We start from the raw sequence: 12,992 nt of genomic DNA on the forward strand, positions 1-12,992 counted from the left end.
CATGTTTGCACTGAAAGTTTGCTGTGTCCAATACCTTCTTAGTACAGATGTCCATTGCTTAACAAGACTAATTAGAGATTGTTTTTCCTGCTGTGCAGCTAGAAACCCCCCTTCTACCATTTTAAAACCACCACCGCTTTTTTTCATACTAACATGCATGGAGACCATTAATTCCTTTTTTCTTCAGAGCTTCCTTTGCATATTTGAGGAGTGTTACCATGCCACCATCTCTTCTCGGCTTTCTTAACTCTTCCCTCACAGTCCACCTTTTCTGTTCTTATTGCTCTATCCTTGACTTACTGCATTTATCCACATCAATTTGCCAGTTATTCTGAGTTCTAAATACTGTCCACTGTAGTTCTTCCAGCTCCTTCCAGTTTACTATCTGCATGTGAAATAAATGTACTCAATAATATCATTGATGGAAGTAGTGACTGACACTGGAAAATCCATTTAGAACATAATTTGAAATATTTTTTCACTTTGACTAGGAACTTTCAGATGTATTTTGTAAGCACAGCTCCTCAGTCCCTTTTTCATGTCACAGTAATTTCATCAAGACAGGTTTTGCCTAGGGTTTTTTTAGAAGAACAGGATATGACAGAGAGCCAACCAGCTTACTAAAGTCAGTTGTTTTTCTCTCTGTCTGAAAAGCCTGCTGTTCTTCGTAGAAAGAAATTTAGTTGATGTGACATTATGGTTTTTTCCAAATCTATTCTGGCTGTTATTTGTCATTTAGCTGTTTTCCAAGCTTTTTGGTTATTTCTTCTGCAACCATTCTAGCCATTTAAGTTGAGCTGACTAGTCTGTAATTTCCTTTTTGTTTTTTAATACATCTGAAGACAGGCAGTATGTTTGCCCTTTCTGGAATGTCATCCTTTCTGAATAAGTTTACAGCATAATAGTTAATGTCTCTGGCATTGTTTGTGTTTGTTCTTGAAGAAGTTTCAAGTCCATTCCATGTGAAGACACTCAGCTATGCAAACATTCAAACATGTTCTTGCACCAGTCTGCTCTTCTAGGCTTCCTGTCACTGGCGTTAATGGTGTTAACTATCTGACCAGCACACTCTCAATGTGATGGCCTCAGCAGGCTGTATACCGAGCTCTTTCCATCATTTTAGCATAATTGGCACTTAGCTGTTTGGGGTCCTTTAATTATTTCTTGGTCCTTCCATTACTATTAGTGTACTGATGAAATGTACTCCTACATTTTACATCACTGCTACCCGTGTCTCAGTTCTTGCACTCCTGGTGCTGTGCATGCAAGGTCTTCTCACCCTCAATACCAGACTGTCAGTTCAACATTTTGTTCAGGCCCAGCAAGCATTCATGGTTTAGTGAAGTTGTTACCTTATCCTTTTCCCAGACATTGTGCACATTTTTTTCTTTTCTGAGGCTGCTAAGTCTCCTAAAATCTTTTTCCTTAACCTTCCTTCGGCAGAAAGGTTATGACCTGTGTTTTTAAAGGCTAGCTGTTTGTTGTCTTTATTCTTTGGTTCTTTCTCCTTCCTTTCTAAAGTATCATGCCTTTCGTCTCCAAATTCCTGTTTAATTTTTCCCTGTTATTCATAGTCAAGAATAACTATTTTTAATTACTTATTTTAAGTTCCAGTGTCAAGAAATTGCTTTCAGCATATTGCAAGAGCTTTTCATATGTTTTGGTTAAATTTACAGCTCAGATGATTGACAGTTTCTGGCACTCCTAAAGCCTTTGATTTCATTATACATTTCCTTTGGGGGCAGTTAGGAAGGAGTTTTTAGCTGTTGTTTGGCAGTGCTACTCGGGCCCAGGATAGCCTCTCTGATGATATCCATCACCTGATACCATTGCAAGAACGTGCAATATGAGCAGTTCCTGTGTCTGAAAAGAAAGATGAAAGATACTCCAAGTTTCCTCCTAGCAGCATGTACTGTACCATTGCAAAGCTGCCTGCTTCAAAATGAATTTGGGCTCTCACCCAGTCTGGAAGCCTCCCCTGCCTAGCAGAGGAGAAGCAACCTGCATATCCAGTGGGCTCCTTCACCAGGAGATATGCAACTCTTACTTTTTGGATAAATGTGAGTTTTGGAAAAAAAGGACCAGCTGCTTCTTTACCTCTTTAAAATTATCATCACAGTCAGCCTGTATAAAGACTGTCATCTCATTCTCTCCTCTTTTTGTTAGCAGAGATTTTCACTGGTGTTTGTTTATGTCCCTGTCTCCTCTTTCTCTGTATATTCTTAACTGTAAAGCAATATATTTTCCTTCTTTTATGAGCCCAAACTTCTTGAGCCAGCTATACCCATGTATATCAATATTGCAGTCGTGTGAGCTATTCCCTAAAGCCTCTGCTACGCCAATTAAGTAATAATTTTAATTATGTGCTGAGATTTCTATGCCTGCTCTTCCTAGAGACATGGTATTAAGCACATGCATCAATAAAGCCTGCTGTTCAGCTTTTCAGTAGTTTAGCTTCTCTATTTTTTATTAAATTTTTGCATTGCCCTTGCCTGAATATCCACTTGTACACCATGCACTCATTGGTCTGTTCTAGCCCTCTAAATGTTCCTGAATGAGAAAACTACACTGTAAATTCATAAAAATTACATTTTAAACGGAAGGTGGCAGTTATGATATATTGTAAAGGTATGTCAGCCCAATAGGCTTTTTAGTATTTGCTATAAACAACAGAACTTATAGAGTCTTATAGAAATACCAGAAAATTTTGCTTATGCAAAATGAGTGGCTGCATGTCTACTTTAATACAGCAGTCACTCCAAGTGTTAAATTCAGTGTCCTGAGCAGAAAGCTGTACTGTTGAGAGGTTGTGGGGGCTGATGCTCAGTTTGTTGTATTTCTTACTGGCTTCCACAGTGCTAAATCAATTTACACCAGTTCATGTTCTCTTCCTGGCTTGCTATTGCTTTCTTTGTATCCAATTTTCAGACAGGCAGACACAAGCATTTTAAGACATAATGTGTTCTTTAGCCAGCAATCTCTTTAGTGTCCACTAGTGCCTGAATAAAAGATGATGTTGCAGGATAGGACACTATTGTAATTCTGTTTCACTTCTTTTTGTTTAATTTTTGACAAGCAATGGCTTCTGATAAAGGAATCCTTTCCACACATTTTCCCTTTAGATTTTAGCTCTAAGATTATAATTTGAAATAAACCAGCATTACACCAAGGAAAATTCTATAAGTAGTAGTTACAAATGAAACACGGAAAATGAGAATGGATGTACAAAATACCTAGGGCCAAATTCTACTATCAGTTCTCTTCAGTGAGGTTGGATCAGTACACCAAAAAACAAGATTTACAACCTCAGGACATGTAACAAAAAAAAGGGTTATGTCAAACTGAAAAAGCTAAACAAAAAGATGAAGGGTTTGATGTTTCTGAAATGGATCTAAAGTGTTATTGAAGCCATCAGGACTGTAGGGGTGCCGCTAAGAGAAGTGCAAGTCAGCAGTTATTTATTAGATAGGCTGCACTTCCAGTATTTATTACATGAAAATACACATTCAAGCTACTTCTGCTTGTGTGTCCTCTACACTAATTCCAACCATAAGACCTCTCCTGTGATTCAACCTAACAACTTTATCCTGCTTCTCTAACTCTTTGTCTTAAGACATTGTGCAAATTATAACAACCCAGATTTTCATACAGCAAAATAATCTTCTTAGTGGATTCTCCACAGGGTTTACTTATTCATCCTTCTTTCCCAGGTCTTCAAATAATGTAGGCAGCAACTTTTTTCCCACTTCTCTTCCACTGGAAAAAAAAAATATTTTTTTTAACACTAGACACTGGTGTCAATGTTGATCATAGAAAACTCCTTTTAAAGAATGCTTATTATTTATTCAATTTTCAGATTCAGCATACATGTAAGGTATTCAAATTGTGCTATTTAATACTGATAGTCTCTTTTAGAAGGCTCTCTAATCTGTACAGTTATTAAGTATAATGGGATTTACTTCAACAAAGTCTAACACTAGGAAGGAAAGTACATGTGGTAAATCCTATTATAGCTCAAGAGATGGGTTGCATTTCCTTGATTATTTTTAATCCTCTGTTGGCAGGAACAAAAACTTTTCAGGTGCTTGGGTTTCTTTCCCTGATTGTCAATTTTACTGCTTGAAAGGAGGGTGAAGGTTGAACATTTCCCTTTGAAGTGGGCAAACAGCAATCTCATGCAGCTCAACAAAGGGAAGCAGGAAGCCCTGTACCTGGGCAGGAACAGCCCCAGGCACCCCTACAGCTGGGGGCCAACCAGCTGGAAAGCAGCTCTGCAGGAGAGGCCCTGGGAGTCCTAGAGGGCACAAAGCTGAACATCAGCCAGCATTGTACCCTTGCAGCAAAGAAGGCCAATAGTGTCTGGGGCTGCATTAGAAGCAGCATTGGCAGCAGACTGCAGGAAGAGATCCTGCCCTGCTGCTCAGCACTGGTGAGACATCTGGAGTGGCAGGTCCAGCTCTGGGTTCCCCAGTGCCAGACATGGACACAGTGGATATAGTCCAGCAAAGGGTCAAGGAGATGATAAAGGGCTTAGAGCACCTGACATCCACAAGAGGCTTACAGAGCTGGGACTGTTCAGCCTGGTGAAGGCTCATGGAGATCCTACCCATGTCTATAAATACCTGATGGGCATAGCAAAGAAGATGGAGCCCAGATCCACCACAGTGGGACCCAATGACAGAAAAGAGGCAATGGGAACAAAATGAAATAGAAGAAATTCCATTTAAGCATAGAAAAGCACTTTCACTGTGAGGCTGGTCAAACAATGGAACAGGTTGCCTAGAGAGGTTGTGCACCCTCCATTGCTGGATCTACTCAAAACCCAGCTGAAAACTGTCCCTGAGAAACTGTTCTATCTGACCCAGCGATGAGTAGGGTATTGGACCAGGCAATCTCCAGAGATGTCTTCTAGCCTCAGTGATTCTGTGACCCTGTGAAGTCATCCATTAATTGGCTCCAAATCTAACACAAACTAATCTAACGGTATCTCACTCTATACCACTAGTTCCAAGCACAGGAAGGCAACCAGAGTCTGTCTCTCTACTTAAAGAATATATTAGGCTGATTTTTCAACTGTTTACACTACCCAAAGACAGGTTCATTTTTATTAAAGACAAACTCTCCACTCTTATTGCTTTCTGTTCCATTACCACTTCTGCACACACACACACAGAGAAATAAAAGAAAAATATAAAAAAGGAAAAGAAGACAAAAGAAGAGAGAAAGAAGAAAAGACGGGAGGGGAGGGGAAGGGAGGGGAGGGGAGGGGAGGGGAGGGGAGGGGAGGGGAGGGGAGGGGAGGGGAGGGGAGGGGAGGGGAGGGGAGGGGAGGGGAGGGGAGGGGAGGGGAGGGGAGGGGAGGGGAGGGGAGGGGAGGGGAGGGGAGGGGAGGGGAGAAGAAAGAAAAAGAAAAGAAAAGAAACATTAGTGTACCTGAAAAAGAATTACAAACATTATCAACATCTTTTCTCCTTTCTCTCTTCTCTTGTCTTCTCTTCCTTTTTTATCTTTTTCTTTTCTAGTTCTAGTTATACTCACCCATGGCATTTTTTCCTTTTTATGTTAAATGATTACGTCAGCCAATAGAGAACCAATGAACAAAAATGCTGTAAAGGGTGGGAAAATGAATTCTTTTTCATGTCCATTCAAAGGCATGAAATTCAAAACCTGACTTCCATAGAAAGTGACATTTAATTAGGCTGTTTGTGATCTTAGACACCAAAAAGAATAAAATGTAACATGACACATACAGGTGGAATTGAATCAAGATTGAATTCATCTTTTTACACACCAGGAGGGGTGCAGGTCTTTGGCAGTGAATGCAGTTTACATTTTCCACTTTGACAGCATTCTTCTATCAAAGTCTTACAAAGTAATTCTTAGTTCCAGGCAAATGTATATGGGAACCCCACTTAACAGCTCCAGATAGGTAAACTCCAAACACATTGAAGTCTACAGACACACAACCACATCCCCTGCAGTCTAGTTTTGGAAAAATACATTTGGGACCAGTTTTCTTGCTGCAGACAATGTTCACTGCAATGTATACTATTTGTATACCAATTTATATTGCTCTGCTGGTTTCAGCTAGGATAATTTTCTTCTTAGTAGCTGGTACAGTGCTGTGTTTTGATTTTCGTATGAGAATAATGTTGGTAACACACTGATGGTTTAGTTGTTGCTAAGTAATGCTTACCCTACTTTTCCATTTCCCCATACTCTGCCAGCGAGCAAGTGCACAAGAAGCTGGGAGGGGACACAGCCAAGACAGCTGTCCCAAACTAGCCAAAGGGATATTCCATAACACAACATCATGCTCAGTCTAGAAATTGGAGGGAGCTGGCCGGGAGCCACCGATCGCTGCTTGGGGACTGGCTGGGCATCGGTCAGCAGGTGCTGAGCAACTGTACTGTGCATCACTGGGGTTTTATTCCTCTCTCTCTCTTCCCTTCTCCTCATTATGACAATTATTATTGGTTTTGTTGTGATGTTTTGTTTTTTACTTTACCTCAATTATCTCAACCCACAGGTTCTACCTTTTTCCGATTCTCTTCCCCATCCCACTGGGGCGTGGGGGGGAGTGAGCGAGCGACTGAATGATACTTAGCTGTTGGCTGCAGTTAAACCATGACAATTGCACGGACTGACAATTCTAAGACAGACAATACACTTAAAACAAAATCAAATTCTCCATAACATCAGAGTAAGGACAATTGTATATTTACTGACAACAGCATGCCTACAGCATCAATCCCTTCTAATTACAGAACATATTTTATAGATGTAATGGTATCAGTGAGGTTATGTCCTCCTATTCATCAGAATTTGACCTGTGTAATTTTCATTTCAGTATTTGGGGGGTGGAGGTTGGCTTCATGTAAGATTAAATCTGTAAGATTTCAAACATTGTTGTTCCTAGAAGTGGTTTTCAGACAGTTGTCAAAAGCAGCCTTTAGTCATCATGTGCAAACTATCACATACAATAACTTGCCTGTGGCTTAATTTATAATCCAACATATAGTATAGCCTTTATATGGAAACCTTGAAACCTTCAAACAACTCTCCTGTGTAAATATTAAATTAGATAAAGTATTGTTCCTAGATTATACTCAATACCCAGTATGGCTTCTCAAACAATTTTTGGAGAAGAAATTAATGGAAAATGCAATGTATACATGAATAATGGATACAAACACCTTTAGAAGTAACTCATTTTGCAATTAAATCACTGGACTGTTGGAATAGAAACTGATATTATATGCAGTACCACAGTATCAGGAGGAAAGTGGACTTTGGTTCCACTAGCAGTACAACCAGAGGTAGTATACTACTTATTCACCTGTTGATGCTATTTGCTTCTGTGCTTCTGTCAGCTTCTCTTGAGTCCCTGCAAGCTGAGGGGCCTCAGACAAGTTGAGCTCACTCTTCTGCTTTTATCAGAGGCTCCTGTTTGGTTGAGCGCCTGGGAACTTGCTCCCCAGGAGGCATGGGGCACAGACTCTGCCTTGTAGCGCAGCCCGCCATAGCTCTCCACTTTCTAAGAGCAGGAGTGTCCATCTATCTGGACCCCAACCAGGCCATTTTGCAGACAAATATACACACCAGAAAACTGTGGTGAGGGAAACTCCATGTGTGGCTGTTTTTAGGTAAGGGTGGCAATCACTCCCTTGAAGTCTCACTTGTCCTTTTCAGGTCAAGGTGTGTAAATGAGTGACCTCAGCTGCCCCTTGAGCCAGGCTTACTTTGAAGCCACTGCTACTCCTGTGTTGATCATGTCACTGTGCCCTACTGTCAAATTGTTGAAAAGACATAGGATGACCCTATCATAAAAGCTCTAATGTGAGCCCCATGGTAGTAAGCCCTCTACAGAGGTTAAAAAAGGGAGATCTTGCTCTATTCTTTGTATGTAATAGAAAGAAGTGAATAGAGGAAAGGAGGTAAGACAAGGCAAAAATAAAATAGACATAATTTATATAGTATAAAGAAAAGAAGTAAACTGTGCTGAACTGTGGCTTTTTCTCCAGACAGGTCTTCCCCCCTGCATTATTAGATCCTGCACAGGAATGATAAAACCAAATAATCCTGTCAGCATTTTCTCATAGGAAACCATTCCAGTATGTTCTAAGGCATCAGCTTAGTAGCGTACACATTCTCCACTGAGGATTATAACTTCCTGTTGAAAAGGGAATTAACTCTCTCTAATTGTTTTTTCCATGCCTAATTATTACATTCTGTGTGTCTGTGACCCATTAAAAATAATAGCCATGGAGAGGAAGCTGCTATATATGCATGACAGAATGTATATAGACACTCACATGCATGTACACACACACACATATGTGCACATAGTTCAGACACTCACATGTGTAAAGACATACCATTCTTTTATGGTATATATAATACAATGGAATCCCAATACTGCCAATACAAAAAACAGTGTTTTGCAAATTTTATTCATTTACCTTTTAAATTTGAACCAGAGAGACTGTGGGAATTTATTGGTACCACTTACATTGCAATCCTCAATGAGGTACTTAATGTTTTCCAAAATTAGCGCTAACACCTGCAGTTCGGAATCTTAATTCCTGCTCTGTGAAGAAAAATCACTGAATTAAAAGCAGTGTTATTGTCATTATTTAGGAATTCATTTCACAAGATAATGTATGGAAAATACAGTGCAAAAGGGAGCAGGGTGAGGTGCAAAGCAGCAGCATTCCCTATGGCACTATTCTGTCCTACTTCTGTTGTCAGTATGGCCCATCAGGATGTATTCCCTGTATTTGCATTCTCTGTATGTAGCTCCCCACTGATTACCTACCTGGCTTTGGCTAATTGTAACATTAGCAGAACAGAGGGCCTTACATTGTGTATGGCAGCTGAGGTTTACTTAAAAATATTTTTTAACCAGTGACTCAATTCTGAGTGGGCTTCACGATGAGTGGGCTCAGTCAGGAAAGCAGAGGGTGTCACTGTCTCTGAAAAGATCACCTTATCATCCTGCGACTCTTGGAATAACAACAAGCCTGGGCAGAGGCAGAATGACTGGTGAGCTGGGTGGTTTAATTCCTCTTTCTAATCCAGAAATATGAGTCACTAATACAGCAGGAGCTTTTCCTTCTTTGCAATGATACCACCATAATTTTGAGTGACAAGTGGAAACGATAATACTGCTACAAATCTCTCTGGGTTATTTAATGACACTAATCAGAAAATAGCGTTCAATAGCTGTAGTACTCGTCATCTTTTACCCTGGGAGCAACTGTCATTACCTATTGTTAGCAGAAAACCTATACAAAGAGGGTCGTGCTCAGGATGATCTTGCTTCTGGCAGTCCCAGAGCAGTGTGCTGGGCACATCCCACCCCTCTCACCTCTCCCCTTAGTGTACCACTAAACACCCAGCTTCACTGAACAGAAATACTTCTTAGCACTAAGTGTTATCAAAGGGCCAGATGCTCTGCAGCCGCTTTGTGGATGGGTCTGTTCCCAGGCACTGGACCCGCACACAGGCTGCTGTTTTCCTTGCGTTGCCCACACAACAGCAGGAGGCAATGACAACAGGAAATGTAACAATATAAAGCAAGCAGACACGGCATCACTAGAAATTCTACATCACACAAGGCAATATGTCTACATTTGTACTCTGCACAGTTTTGGACAGAGGAAACATCCTATGTGATTAGCATTTTATATATGAGTAAAAGCATATTTAACAAATGAAACATTTAATAGGTTCATGAAAAAGCATGGGAATTTGCTGTGAGCCAGACTGAAATAATCTTTATGATTCTTTTTATATATGCTGTTCTCTAGGTACAGTTCAAGATTTATCTCCATTTTGATTTTAAATCCTTAATTTTAAGGGAGGCAAGTAACCACCCTAGAGAAAAAAAAAAGAAAATCCCAGCTGCTGTTTTGAGCTATATGCCTTCAACACGGCTACTTGCTTCCTTACAAAAAACTTTACGGAATGTAGCTGAGTTTGTAATTTGATACCAGCTTTTTTTAAGATGAACTTTTCATGCAAAATTCCAATAAAACTGATAAAATAATTTGAAGATATTTATATTTTCTTGCAAAGCTTCCGAGTCAGAGAAAACGTGGGTTTAGGAAAAATACCTTGGTAGTTTGAGACTCTCCAGCATCTAGGGCCAATTCAAGGGACAATGACTATCTCATTTTGGAGGTTTATGGTCAACTCAAAATTTGTTACTTAAGCTTTGGGATGGCTCTAAAACCCAGACAGGAGAGTAAGTTTGACAAGTGCACAAAAACTGTATTCCTGATTCAAACACAAACAAAACCATATATTCAGACCTTGTGCAGTAAAACTGGATTCTCAGGGGTATTCACATGGCTACCTTCCTCTCTAGGCATCCAGATTCACTTCTGCTGTCATGGAGGTTTTCAAGAATATTGTCCTGCTGTTACCATGTCATACACAGCGAGGCCTATGTTTTCATCATGCATCATGCAGAAAACTGCTGAAATGATAACACTGCTTAATAAATTACCTGAAGATCCAGTGCAATGCAAAGCAGGAAGGCCTTTAAGTAAGACAGAATACCTGGATGCCATCAGTAGGACTTACCCTACCGTTTCAGAACACTTTAAGCAGTAAGTTATTAGACATTACTGGGTCTCCCTCTCTCCTTTTGCACTACTGAGAGGAAAACTTGGCTTAAGTATCTAGTTCCAATAGAGGATATGAATAGAAAAGATAATTGGTATGACTCGTCTGGCAGATGTCCACTTCTACACTATTGTCTGCAGACTCATGATATCCTAGCTGTCTGTACACGTGGATGCATTCTAGACTACAATAAAACCTGTGGTTAGCTTTCCGTGTGAAATATTTTTCTTTTTTCTTTCCCCTCTAGCACAAAAATCAGGTATTTTTCTGTTTGCCGAAGCAAACTTCTTAATCAGTCTGGCATGCTGCCTGGTTGAGACTGTTCGGAAGGTGCGGGACAACCATGGGTCTGACAGATCACTTCATGGCTGTGGCCTGAGGATTAATCATGTAGAGTGGTCATTTGGTGAGACAGGGAAGCTTTTCACACTTGATGGATCTGGGCCAGGCTGAAGGAAGCAAAAGCTGAGGGGGAACCAGATATGATTGATTTAGAATCCCACGTTACAGTTAGGAGATTATGATGCTAGTGACAAATTCCTTGTGCATTTGCCAGCATTTCTGCATCAGGACAAAGAGCAGTGAATGGCAAGTTACCACTGTTTTATAGACAAGGTCTCTGATCTTCCTTATGAGGAAGGAAATTTTCATAAGTCTATTTGGCACTTGTACCAGTGCTACAGCACAGGGATAGATCAGCAAAGAAACCATACCTGCACGTAAGTACCTGCTCTCCTGTACATGGATCGGTTAGCCCAGAGTATTACCTGGCCCTGGCTAAGCAGTTGCAAAGCCAGATGTCAATGGAGGTTTGTGATGCTTGCCTGGCATGAAGGGACATCTAACAGCAGAGAACTGAGAATATTCAGCTCTGCCTTTGGCACTTGGGGAGTGATGGCAGAATGCACACTCAGAGAGATGCGAGGACACTGTCCCACAATCACCTGGAAGCCCACAGAGCAGAACCAGTATGTTTGACTATGTGGCACCCTACATGGTGTCTGTGGAGCTGTAGGTTGCTGCATGAAGCAAAGTTGAAGAGGAGACCGATAGAGTGTTCATCATACATACCCATTAAAAAAAGCTACAGAGGCAATATGGGAGCAGGAAAGAGGGATCAGGAAAATAAGGTATGTTGAACATTTAGATATACGCCAATTGTCACAGATAATCACCTGCAAGCTCCTACACTATTTTGCAGATCATGTCTCACCACCATCAAGAGCTGAGCCTGTGCTGCCTTTCACTGCTCAGAGCCCTGCCTTTGGTATTACCTCTACCAATCACATAAATAATCTTCCTAATGCATTTACAGCCTATCTATGCTCATCATCACTATAAGTACATACTCCTGATGTTCCTGGTTTGCCTCTCCTTCCATTTCTCATGTCTAAATCTAGCCTTTTAATTCCGTCTACTAAATCTTCCTGCTGCCATACCGAGCACCTAGAGCAGTGTTTGGCTTTTGACACATTTCTTTCCTCAGAGGGCTTCTCCTCTGAAGCAAAGTCTATTACCCCTGACAAAAGCCATAGTCCGTAATTTCACACTGAATGGCGATATAACAGCATATCCCCTCCCTGACCAGCTCCCACATCAGGGCTTTTCTCAAAAACAGCAAAAAGTATGGTGGGCAGGAAACCTGAGCCTGGTTCCCTTTAATCTAAGCCTTCTGCAAGTCACAGTACTCCACAATATAGTGAGGGAAAGCTAGTTTTCAAAACTTTCTGTATTCACCTCTTTCTGCAAACAGCATACCAGATGAATAACAGATGAGGTGGGAACATATCCAATAGCTGAACAGTCTAATAAGTAAATAAGAAGGCACATGCTTGCAAACATCTCTCTGTCACTGCAAACAAATCCTACTTGCAGAAGGTCAGCTCCCCCTCATGCCTAAACACGGTACCTTTCTCTGTAGCAGTGTAGGACTCTGCTCATCAACCTGACCAGCTTTCTTATGTCAGCACCAGGTGTCTCCCTGGGGATCCTGGGTGGTGAAGTTAGGCAGAGAACTTCACCCAGGAGTAAGTCACCTAAATACCTTTTAAGGATCTATTCTTAAAGAACTACATCACACTTGGCTGCAGGCAAAGGAATTACACTTGAAACCTTGATTTCAGAGAAAACTAAGACATTTTCATGTAAATCAGCATATAATTGTTCCAACAGATATTGTATTTGGGGAACAAAAGTGACAGGCATACGTGAGCAGCTGTCACACACTCTTATGTTCAACCCCCCTTCCCCATGCCCTTTCCCCAAAGACTTCACTAACCACTATGCACTGTCAGAGCTGTCTGAAAATACATCTCCTGAATATAACAAGCAGACATATGACAAATCAGCCTCAGTGGAGG

Source organism: Falco cherrug, chromosome 5 (assembly GCF_023634085.1).
Source record: "Falco cherrug isolate bFalChe1 chromosome 5, bFalChe1.pri, whole genome shotgun sequence".
NCBI lineage: Eukaryota > Metazoa > Chordata > Aves > Falconiformes > Falconidae > Falco > Falco cherrug.